This window comes from Orycteropus afer, unplaced genomic scaffold (genome assembly GCF_000298275.1).
Source record: "Orycteropus afer afer isolate SDZICR_OR568_19922 unplaced genomic scaffold, OryAfe1.0 scaffold00020, whole genome shotgun sequence".
In the NCBI taxonomy this organism is placed as follows: domain Eukaryota; kingdom Metazoa; phylum Chordata; class Mammalia; order Tubulidentata; family Orycteropodidae; genus Orycteropus; species Orycteropus afer.
In genome coordinates, this window is record NW_006921607.1 from 14,932,930 (window position 1) to 14,945,796 (window position 12,867).

Sequence of the window (12,867 nt, forward strand, 5' to 3'; positions counted from 1 at the left end):
GCACTCACAGATGAAGATCAAAGACTATAGTAGAGATTACACCTCAACGTAAAGAAAATGAAAATCCTCAAAACTGGACCAATAAACAGCATCACAATAAATGCAGAGAAGATTGAAGTTGTCAGGGATTTCATTTTACTTGGATCCACAATCAATGCCCATGGAAGCAGCAGTCAAGAAATCAGATGCCACAATACACTGGGAAAATCTGCTGCCAAAGACTTCTTTAAAGTCTAAGGAGAAAAGATGTCACTTTGAAGACAAAGTATGCCTAACCCAAGCCATGATATTTTCAATCGCCTCATATGCATGTGAAAGCTGGACAATGAATGAGGAACACTGAAGAAGAGTTGATACCGCTGAATTTGTGGTTTTGGCAAAGAATACTGAAAATACCATGGACTGCCAGAAGAACAAATAAATCTGTCCTGGAAAAAGTGCAGCCTGAATACTCCTTGGAAGCGAGAACGGCCAGACTTCATCTCACCTACTTTGGTCATGTGGTCACAAGGGACCAGTTCCTGGAGAAGGATGTCATACTTGGTAAAGTAGAGGATCAGTGAAAAAGGGGAAGACTGTCAGCAAGATGGACTGACACAGTGCCTTCAATTATGGGTTCAAGTATAGCAAAGACTGTGAGGGTGGAACAGGGCTGGGCAGTGTTTCATTCCGTTGAACACAGGGTCGTTGTGCGTCAGAGCCAACTCAACGGCACCTAACAACAACAACAACAACAAAGAGAAGCCAGTCTGAAAAAGAGGCATACTATGTGATTCCAATTATATGACGTCCTGGAAAAAGCAAAACCATAGACACAGTGGTTTCTAGATGCGGGGTGGGGTAAGAGGGATGACTGGGTGGAGCACGGGGCATATTACAGGCAGTGACTCCATTCTGTATGATACTCCAACAGTGGACACATGACATTATGCATTTATCGAAATATATAGCACTGTACAACACAAAGAGTTAACCCTAGTGTAAACTATGGATTTTAACTAATAACAATGTATCAGTATTGGTTCAGTATTTGTAAGAAATATATCACATCAATGTAAGATATTAATAATAGGAGAAACTGTGGGGGAGGGTGGGGAAGGGCATATGGAAACTCTGTACTATAATTTTTTGCGTGCAATTTTTCTGTAAACTTAAAATTTCTCTAAAAAGTAAACTCTATTTAAAAATATATGTGCTAGAGATACCTGTATGGCACATGTGCTAAAAGTTAGAAGTTCGAACCCACACAGTGGCTCCATGGAAAAGAGCCTGGTGAACTGCTTCCCTGAAGATTGTAGCCAAGAGACCCCCATGGAGCAGTTCTACTCTGTAACCCATGGGGTCGCCATGAGTAGGGGGCAGACTCGATGGGCAGCTAACAAGAACGATGCAAGAGGTGAATGACAGGAGAAACCGTGTGCGGGGGAGGAGGGAGCGTGTGTGAACTCTATGGACCATATTTCTGTTAAGTCTGAAACCCCTCGAAAAAACATCTGCTTTTACTTCATTTTATTGTTTGAATTGTGAGATTTTTTTCTTAATTTTTGAGTTTTCAGTGAAGATAAATCTTAATGTTATTAAATTTACAAGTGTGCTAATTTAAATACCTAATCCTAGTTGTTGTCTTAAGACATGGTGCAACCATACAAATAGCTATTCTCTCCACATGTCAGCACCCATTCATATCATGGTTTGAAAACGGAGAGATCCCCTTCATCTCCAAGTCAGCAGATGTTGCTTTACAGTTTACATTAGTAAAATGCATATAAAATAGCAATTAACAATGATCTTCTTTACTTGTAACTTACAAGGAAATACCTTCAAAGCTGCATTTGTTAGTTTCTGTCCTAAGACGTAGAAAAACTAAACTACACAAATACTGAAAAGTTCAAAATTCCCTAACTTTCTGTTCTTGGCACTGCTACCATGATACCATGATTTATAGGGCAATATACCTGGTGTAATGAAAAGAAAAAGAGCAACCACAGATAAAAAGACCTCAGGAATGTACATCTAATTGACACCTTGTTACATTGATCAGTAGCTGCATTTTTTTTTTTTTTTGCAAACTGTGGCTTTGAGGGTCCTGAACAAGAAGGGCTTCTGGTTTAAGCTGTAGTCACTTTTCTGACTATGGAGTGTCATTGTTCCTTCTGTGCCAGATTTTTACAGTTCCTTTAATGAATTTGGGACAACTGTCTCAAAGTCATCTGCAGCTTACCTGACAACTCCTTGCTATCTCCCCTGCTGAGAACGGTAACCCTTTTCTGCTGCTTTTTTAGACACTTCTGCTACCATAGCCACCACTTCCACCACCAGATCCATAAATCAACATAAGAATGGCCTGAGCTTCTCCAACCAAAACTGTTTCCCCCCTTTCTGGGCCCAAATTTGATTGCTGTTGTCCATAACAGTTTCCAAAATCATTACAGTTACCAACACCACCACAGTTATCACCGCTGACATTTCCTTTCATTTCATTCCTTTCACCATATGATAACTACCATGTCCTCCTCCACCAGCACCACCATATCCACCACCTTGGCTTCCATACCTGGTCCACTCCCACCATAGCCCCCTCTCCTACTATAACCAGGACCACTCCCATAGTTGTTGCCACCATCACCTCCAAATCCATTGCATCCGAACCACCTCCACCATAATAGCCTCCCTTTCCACCAAAGTTACCACCATGGCCACAGTTCCCTCTACCACTTCCAAAGTTTCCTCCACAACCCCATAAAGTTGTGGAGGAACTGCATCTCTTATTTGTTATGTTATGTTATGTGCCGTCGAGTCGGCCCCGACTCATAGTGACCCCTCCTTGGGTTTCTGAGGCAATATCACTACGGAAGTAGGATTGCCCAACCTTCCTTCCTAGGAGTGGCTGGTGGGTTTGAACCTCCAGCCTTCTGGTTAGCAGTCAAGTGCTTTAGCCATATGCTACCAGAACTCCTGCATCTTATTTAGAAAGGGCCTTTTTCACTTTACAATTATGCCCATTAATTGTGTGCTATTTCTGTACAATAATTATTAACTGTATCATGATCCTCAAAAGTTACAAAAGCAAATCCTCTCTTCTTTCCATACTACTTGTCTTCCATCACTTCTACGGTCTCAGTCTGGCCATACGTTTCAAAGCAGTCTCTCAAATCGTATCCTTCCATATCTTCTTTAATGCCACCAAGAAGCATTTTCTTCACTGCTTGATGGTACGAGGCTTTACAGCATCCTCTCTGGTTCCACTCCAGGCCCGTCAACCTTGTGCGGTCAAGACAACATGGCTGCAGCCACCTCTTCAACACAAGGGTAAGTCATGAAACCAAAGCCCCTGGAATGTTTTGTGTGTTGGGGGGGTGGTCTCTCATTACCATCCAATCTGTGAATGTGCCCCATTTCTCAAAATATTCTCTTAAACGGTCATCTGTAGTTTGAAAGCTCAGACCACCAATAAACAGTTTTTGCAACTGCTCTGGTTCCTTTGGATCATGGTCCTCCATTTTCAGACCAGACTCACCTCCTCCAACTCAGCTTCAGTATAAAACTGAAAAGTCTATTTTTAAAAAAAGTAATTAGAACTAATTGTATGAGACACTATTGTAAAAAAAAAAAGTCAAGAAAATGGTTTTGCAAAACAAAAAAAAAAGAAGTATTTCTTGATGGTTATTGGGTGGATGAGGAAGGGAGTGTAAACCACTAATTAGAAGGTAGACACATATTAACTTGGGTGAAGGGAAAGATGTTAAAAAAAAAGAATTAGAATAAACTAGTAAGGCTGCAGAATAAAAGATCAAAATGTAAAAATAAATTATATTTCTATACACTAGCAAATAAATGAATGATCTGAAAATGAAATTAAGAAAAACAATTCCATTAAAATAGCATCAAAAAGAATAAAGGAATTGAGAATGAATTTAACAAAATAAGTACAAAACTTATATTCTGGAAAGTAAAAAGAAGATCTAAATAAACAGAAAGCCATCCCATGTTCAGGGATCAGAAGACTTAATATTATTAAGATGGCAATGCTCACTGTATTGATTATTTGAGAATGCTAGAGACAGATAAACAGCACCCTCTCTTTAAGGAGCTCTGGTAGCACAGTGCCCAAGGCACCTGACTACTAACTAGAAGGCTGGTGGTTCAAACCCACCAGCCACTCTGCAGAAGCAAGACTGGACAATCTACTTCCTTAAAGATTTACCGCCTTAGAAACGCAACAAGAGGAAATTGAGGTCTAAAGAAATGAAGTATAATAAAATCTCACTTATCTAGATTTACTTAATGTAAAGTGAATGTAAACAATGTTTCAAGATAACTCCTTTCATTGCTCAGGAGGTTGCCAGGGCAGGAGTGTTGAGCAGTCGAAAGGACATGCACTTCCACAAGTTGGAAGACCTGGATTTGAGAGCCAACTCTGGGACCTAGGATGGATCTGTTGACCTGCTGTGCTCCTTGTCCTCATCTCAGTGAGAGGTTGTGCTTTTAGCCACTTCCCGGATGGGTGAGGTCAGACAAGATCAGGGATGCCAGGAGTGGGAACCTGTGTAGAGATCGCTTTATGCCAAGAGGATTCAGGCTAAAAATAGCTGAGAAGTAATGCTCTTTTAGCTGCTGTTTTAATTTAATGAGCAGCTGAGAGTTGCCCATCCACAAGGGGGTTCATTTAGGGTTATGAAATGTTCTGCAGTTAGTGGAGAGGCTATACAACTTTGCAAATACGCTAAAACTCACTAAATTGTATACTTCAATATGTGAATTTTATGGTGTGTAAATTACATGTCAATAAAAATTTTAACTCCCCCCCCCCAAAAAAAAAGAAAGAGTTGCCCATCCATTTGGGCAAACAGGTGTGAAAAGTTCTTCTAAGTAGATTCAGCAATCTGTGAAAGCCTGGCTTGTTCAGGGCACTGTGCAGTGTCAGATTACCCGAGAAGCAAGGTAAGCATGGTCTTCCTTGTGCTTACTGACTAATCTGAAGTGAACAAGTTCACATTTTTTCACCACATCAAAGATTCTGCATCTAGGTGTGGTCTCTCTCCCGACCCCACAGCACCTTACTCTTTTAAAATTTCTAACCCCTGACAGGGATGGAGTCCCCAGTAAGAAAAGTAAGCATAAAGCTATGGTGGTGTTTCTGGATCTGGTGGTGAAAGTGGTGGATATGGTAGCAGATTCAGCAGAGAGGGGCTACGGGTCTTATTTATTTATTTATTTTTATTTTAAGAATTTGTTTTACATTCAACGTTACGTGTACATTTAGTTTCACTCCCCATTTACCATGTCCATCCTTAACCCAGTCTTCTCCCCTCCCTGCGCAGTAACCCTCCCCCTGTGCCCCTCATAGTCATGCACTCCTGTTTGTCCTGTATTTTCTCAGTGTGAATGTTGCCCCTCTGGTGCCCCGTGGTATTGCTCTAAGGGATGTATTACCATAGAGTATGTGGGTGTGTCATCCTGGGTTGAGTGGTCTGTCTGTATATCTTGTTAACTACTGGGCTGAGAGCCTGCCCCTGGGGGTGAGTTTTATTCCAGGTGCAGAATGTATTCCAGCACCATAGTATTGGGGGTCTCACCAGATTTTATCTGACCAGTAATTCTGGTCATTATTGAGTTTTTGGATTTTGTTCCAAGTTTTCCCTCCCACTCTATCCAGGATCTACAGATTTTATCCTTTCCTGAGTGGTTGGCATTGGTAGCTGGGCACCATCTAGTTCTTCTGGTCTCCAGGGCCATCATGTCCTAGGGCTGATTGCTTCCAAATGCCCTTGTTTTTTTTTGTGTTCTTCTTTGCTTCTGACGCTAGGAGACCGTTAGCTGCATCTTAGATGGCCGCTTGAAAGCTTTTAAGACTCTAGTCGCTACTCACCAATGTAGGATGCAGAACAAGGCTTTTATGTATTTTGTTGTGCCAATTGAGTCTGGTGTCCCCCAGTACTATGGTCCTGAGATGGTAGATCTATTGGATCTCTCTCCCATAGTGTCTGTGAGGGATTACTCTGTGTCTGTCTGCTTTGTTTCTGTAAGGATTGCAGGTATTTTGTATCACTGGTGTCTGTGCAAGATTAACCTCAGCTGAATCTACCCTTGGTCTAGAGTATACTCCTGTTCACTGACCCCCATATGATCCTCTCAGGTGTTTATGTATTTATCTGTAGCCTGGTGTTTGGCGTTAATGGTAATGCAGTATTGTGGACACATTGGTTGGTATTAGCATCTGTTGCCTATCTCTTATGTGCACAATTTGGTGTCCTCCCATTTCCTAATGTTATCATGGTGGTCACAGACACTTTCTGTATATCTTTCCCCTTACCCACATCAGCATGTAGGCCCCAACTAAGGACTAGGGTTCTTAGTAGAAGAGAGAGCCAGGAGTTGCCAGGAAAGCTGCAGGCAACTTTGAGACCATAAGCATGGGCTTACTGTACTTACGGGAGCTCTGGTGGCATAGTGCCTAAGGCACTTGACTGCTAACCAGAAGGCTGGCGGTTCAAACCACCAGCTACTCCTCGGAAGGAAGGTTGGGCAATCTACTTCCGTAGTGATACTGCCTCGGAAACCCAAGGAGGGGTCGCTATGAGTCAGGTCCAACTCAACGGCTCATAACAACAGCAACTGTGCTTACTTAGTAATCTGTAGTGAACAGTTTCACATGGGTTGTGAAAACGTTCTCTTGAGATTAGTACGTAAACACAAGTAAACCTGTATTTACCTTGTTTACTGGATAATCCACCCCTGGTGCTGTGCCTTCTCCATAGACCAATGCAGGACTAGCAGACTGCCCTCGGCCAGTTTTCTGTAAATGATAAAGTTTTACTGGCATACAGACGTGCCCATCTATTTTCTATGATTCATTATCTGTGATAGTTTTCAGCTTCCTGGGTGGTTCATTTCATGAGTCCAGCTGCCAATGGAAAGGCATCCAGAGACAACGCAGAAGAAAAGCCTGGTGATCTACTGAAATATCAGCCATGGAAAACCCTATGGAGGCAGGGATTCAAACCGGTTCATTCTGGTTCCACCCCCTGCTGAGAATTTGCATTCATTTCCATCCCAGCCATGCTGAATCAGAATCTACATTTTAACAAGATCCCTGGGTGATTTCTACAGCTCCCCAGTGATCTTACGTTTACATTGTTGTTGTTGTTATGTGCCGTCAAGTCGGCCCAGACTCATAGTGACCCCTCCTTGGGTTTCCAAGGCAGTATCACTACGGAAGTAGATTGCCCCATCTTCCTTCCGAGGAGTGGCTGGTGGGTTTGAACCGCCAGCCTTCTGGTTAGCAGTCAAGTGCCTGAGCCACTATGCTACCAGAGCTCCATGATCTTACTAAAATAACGGAATCAACTGGTTTTAACTGTCTAGTTATGAGTGTTTTCACCCTGCAGCTGCAGGGTTGAATAGTTGTAATAGACTGTATGATCCACAAAGCCTCAAATATTTCTGATCTGGTGCTTCACAAAGGAGCTTTGGTGGCATAGTGGTCAAGGCATTCAGCTGCTAACAAACAGGTTGATGGTTTGAACCCACCAGCCACTCCATGGAAGAAAGATGAGTCAGTCTGTTTCCATAAAGTTTTATAGCCTTGGAAACCTTATTGGGAAGTTCTACCCTGTCCTGTAGGGTCATTATGAGTTGGAATTGACTCGATAGCAGTGGGTTGGGTTGGGTTTTGGGTACATCCTTTGTAAGAGTTTGCTGACCTCTGGCTCGGTGTAATGTGAACTTCAGCCCAGCAGGGCCCATTATGAATTCTCAACTATTTTACTATGAATAAAGAAGGCCTCTATTTCCTAACCTGTGCACATTCAAAATACTGAGTGCCTAGACTGGGGAGTTCTCTCCTCTCCCTGGCCTATGGTCCCACTGTGTCACTGTGGCTGTCAGATGCCGAACACAGGGGCTCACAGGCTAGAATGCATTTCGCTTCCCTAGATAGGTTCTCTGCGACATTGCTACCCTGGAAGACTTGTTTCCACTTCGGCTGAATTAGATTTGTGCACCCAGCGTGCTCTTGGCTAGGGCACTGAGCACTGACTTTGGAACCCAGCTGCAGTCTCAGCTGCATCACTGCCGAGCCGTGTGACTGTGGACAGCTAGCTCACTTCACATCTTAGCCTGGGGCTGACTTGCCAGGAAGACTTGAGTGTGTCCCGGTCTTCCTGGAGGCCCTCATTCCTGAGCTTAGCATTAACAACTGCACAGAGAAGCAGTGCTGAGAAGGTTCTGAGCATCAGCTGCTAACTCAGACATCTAGCTGCGAGTCCTGGGCTCATCAGTTAACGGGGACTTTGGTCAAGTTACTTCATTTCCCTGTGCCTTAGTTTCAACATGTGAACAATGGGGAAGTTAATGATAGAATTTAGTAGTATAATAGAGTTATAGTGATTTGCCCTTTTACTTTGGACATGTCATTAGGAAGGACCAGTTTCTGGAGAAGGACATCACACTTGGTAAAGTAGAGGGTCAGTGAAAGAGAGGAAGTTTCTCAATGAGATGGACTGACACAGCTGCAACAATGGCTCACACACGGCAAGGACTGTGAGGGTGGCACAGGACCGGGCATGGTTTCATTCTTTTGTGCTTGGGGTCACTGGGAGTCGCAACTGAGTTGAGGACACCTAACACTATGGGCATTTAATGAGTTAATATTTCTAAAGTAAGCTGGACTATGTGAGTGTTAAATAAATAAAAGCTGCTTGGTGATACAGAACAATCTGTGCACAAACTTTGTGGGAGATGTGAGCCTGAGACATGGCCCAGCTGGACTTGGCCTTCCTCCATTTGAGGTCCTGGAGTGAGAATTGTGTCCTCTGCTAAAGCCCACAGCTATTCTGAGAAGACGCTGAAGACGCCGGCCAACTGAGGGTGGCCAGGCCTCAAAATCAAGTCTTCTAAAGAACGGGTGGGTGATCTGGAAGAGTTTAGCTTGTGGAAGGAGGGAGGGCAAGTTTGGTGGTGTCCATAGCTGTAGATAAAGATGGGTTATGAAAACAGTCCTCATCTTGATAAAACTGGGGGCAGAAGATGGAAGTTGCAGTGGGGAGAACTTCTGGCCCATTATCAGGAAGACAAGTTGCCACCTCAAGGGCTGGCTGGCCCTTCTTGTCTAGAGTAGTGTAAGGGGCTTCCCAAATGAGGTCCCTCCAAGATCCAATTGTTCTGGATTCTCATATGTCTGTTGGCTTTGAGATTCAACTACTGATAAGCATGGCAGGCACAAAGTCATTACTATCTTAAAGTTCCAATGTCTGAAGCTTGCCAAGGACTTTATAAAGAGTGCCTGCCCACACTTTGGATAAAGTGCTCAGTTGACTGACATTCCTATAAGCTCCTCCATGGGTTATGAAACATTGTGATGATGACAGCTCGTGGCAAGGTCAAGCGTCAACCCAGCCTGGTCTATCATGGAAAGGCCATTTGTCCGAGAGCTGTTCTATCTCCACAACCCAAAGACGGACCTCCAGAGCCTCTAGATACCTTCTGTGGTTGCCTTTGGAACTTCAAAAGGGCCATCCAGGTGTGGCCTTGGCTGCCCTGGCTGTGGAAGCATTTGGATGTCACTTTGATGGCCCAGAATTCTGTGAAATCTTTTCCAATAATCACTTTCTTATCTGTCTCAGCCAAAGCAAACACGGAGACCAGGTTTATGAGGCAATTAAAATTTATTAGGCTCTAGAATTACAAACAGCATGATCTGTTATACACGAATTCAGATTTGCCATGGTTCAAACCACAGCATCCCCTCCCCACCCCCACCTCTTGACCAGCAGGACTTCTGGCCCCTGGAGGCTTCAAATGTGGCAATGAGACCTCTTATATGGAGAGTGCGTTCCAGGGGGGTTCTCAAATCCAGTCCATAGGGACTGCAAACTCAAAAGCCTACACAGACTGGATAGGAAGTAGAAAGGAGGGAATTTGGTCAGCTCTGGCCTGGAAAGTCTGTTTAAACAGACAGTTACTACTCAGGTCAGCCAGCTGTCAACGTGCTGGAATGCAGTGCCAGTGTCGCAGACTGTCTGAGTTTTCTAGGAGAAGCTGGAAACCTGGATTTGTATGTAAAAATCTCTCAATTTTTAAATATCGACAACCAGTTTGAATCCTTCTAGAAATACCAGTTTGCTGCTTTTCTTTGTTGTTGTTGTTATGTGCCGTCGAGTCGGACCCGACTCATAGCAACCCCTCCTTGGGTTTCTGAGGCAGTATCACTATGGAAGTAGATTGCCCCATCTTCCTTCCGAGGAGTGGCTGGTGGGTTTGAACCGCCAGCCTTCTGATTAGCAGTCAAGTGCCTTAGGCACTATGCTACCAGAGAGACTTAATTCTCCTTTGAGGATCAGTGACAGGAGTCTGTGTAGCTGACCACAGTCTGAGTAGGAATTGCTTGTTCTAAGACAAAATGGTTAGCCCAGGATGAGAGCCAGTGGGTACCTTCAAGTTAATCCATTCTGGCTACTGTGATAGAGACAGAAGAGCTAGTCCCACCTTGCCACGGATTGCCCATCGGGGCTTGGGAAAGTCTCTGCCCCTCGCCGGCCTCAGTTTCCCGTTCTGTAAACCGCCACTTCAAAAAAATGAATAAAATAATTCATTGCTGTTGAGTCAATTCCAACTCATAGCGATCCTAGAGGATAAATAGAATTGTCCCCATAGGCTTTCCATGGCTGTACATCTTTATGGAAAGCAGACTGCTTCATCTTTCTCCCCCTGAGCAGCCGGCTGGTGGGTTTGAAGTGCTGGTTGCCAGTTGAGTGTTTAACCACCGTACCACTAGGCCTCAGGATTGGCCTAGGCTATCTCAGCCCTCTTCCAGCTCAAACAATCCAGGGCACCAGCTGGGAGTAATCCAAAATGGAGAGTTTTCTAAATCAGGGGTCTCTTGATTTTGGGTGAAAGGGCTACTTTCAAAACTGGTTGCTTATCTTAAAACAAAACAAATAGTTGTCTCCAAGTCAGTTCTGACTCATGGTGATCTCTTGTGTGTCAGGGTAGGAGTGGGCTCCTTAGAGGTTAAAACGGCTGATGTTTTGGAAGCAGATGGCTAGGCCTTTCTTCTGACCCACCTCTGGGTGGACTCGAACCTCCAACCGTTCAGTTAGCACCAAGTGCATTAACCACTTGCACCAGCTAGTTGGGCTCCTTGTCCAACTTTGGGTTGTCCCAAAACGAAGTAAAGAATTTACCAGGAAGGAGGCTTTGCTAGCAGCTTCCAGTCTTTGTGCCAAAGTCTCAGGGCTGATTGAGGCAGTCTGTCAGCATCTGACAAGTGCCAGTGGTGAAGTCGAGGTGGTGATAGAAGACAGGTGGGGCTTGTGGCAGATGGAAAATGGCAAGAGAGGAGTGAAGGGGTCACCAGAGGCCTGGCTTCACATCTCCATCTGACTCTGCAGCCAAGGGAAGAGCTTCCCTGATTCTGGGACTTGGTTTCCTTTTCCAAAAATAATGAGGTGGCCAGTGGGTTTCCAAGGCCCCTTTGAGCCCCGGAATGCCATGATTATAAGGAATTTGTGTTTTCAAAGTTGTGGACTTTAATTTTTTTTCTTTTTTTTTTATTCAACAGATGTTTCTTAAGCTCCTACTGGCAAAAGGCATTAGGGTGCAGTCTATGAACACTAGACATAGCCCCTGCCTGCATAGCGCTTACAATCTGGGGGGACTCAGACAGTGACCAGATAACCACACCCAGGAGCAGTGTGCCAGGAAATGTGTCATGAGCAGGAGGAATGAGTCCACAGCAGGAGACTTGAACTTAGTCAGGTGTGGTCGGGGAGGGTTCTCTGAGGAAGTGACTTTAAGTTTATTGATTTGGGCACACTAAGCACAGAGTCTTCATTCAGTGTTTCAGCTAGAGAGGTTAGGAAGGGATCTAATAGCTTATTTGGTTGTTTTGTTGAAGAATGGATTATGCAGTGGCCTATACTAAGTCAAATTGAAATACCAAACCTGCTCTGGTATACTGTAGAAGAAGGTGTACAAAGGCTTAGGGAAATTGACATGTTAGAGTGGCTTTATCAGATTAGAATCATAGGTCCGCAGGTGGAGTTCCCAGAGGACACACTTTTTACCACAACGATGAGGAGAAAACTTGTGAAGAGAACCCTTATATACTCGAAGAGTACTGTTAATCTTTCTCCCCTCCTTACTCAAAGGGATCTACAGCCTTTTACAAGAGTGAGTGTGCAATGGGGAAAACGAAATAATCAGACTTTTCAGGGATTACTAGACACTGGCTCTGAATTGACACTAATTCCAGGAGACCCAAAACATGACTGTGGCCCACCAGTCACAGTGGGGACGTATGGAGGTCAAGTTGTTGATGGAATCTTAGCTCACATCTGTTTACCAGTGGGTCCCAGAACCTATCCTGCAGTGATTTCCTAATGCCTAATTGGAAAACATATACTCAGGAACTCCCAGAACCCCCCACATTTGATCCCTGGCCTGTGGTTGCTATTGTCAGGTGCCTCGAGTCAGTTCTGACTCACAGCAACCCAACGTACAGCACCACGAAACCCTGCACACTCCTGTACAGTCTTCAAAACCTTTGCGCTGCTTGAGCTTATTGTTGCAGCCACTGTGTCAGTCCATATCTCTGACGGCCTTCCCCTTCTCCGTTGACCCTCTACTTTACCAAACATGATATCCTTCCCCAGGGACTGATCCCTCCTGACAACATGACCAAAGTATGTGAGATGAAGTCTGGCCATTCTTACTTCTAAGGAGCATTCCAGCTGTACTTCTACCAAGACAGATTTGTTTGTTATTCTAGCAGTCCATGTTATTTTCAATAATCGTCGCCAACACCACAATTCAAAGACATCAATTCTTCTTCCATCTTCCTTATTCATTGTCCATCATATGAGGCGA

General features: G+C 44.1%; 1 pseudogene; it reads right to left on the reverse strand.

The window, feature by feature from the left end:
• Positions 1–2,278: 2,278 nt before the first annotated feature.
• Positions 2,279–3,500, reverse strand: LOC103191868 (annotated as a pseudogene).
• Positions 3,501–12,867: the final 9,367 nt, after the last annotated feature.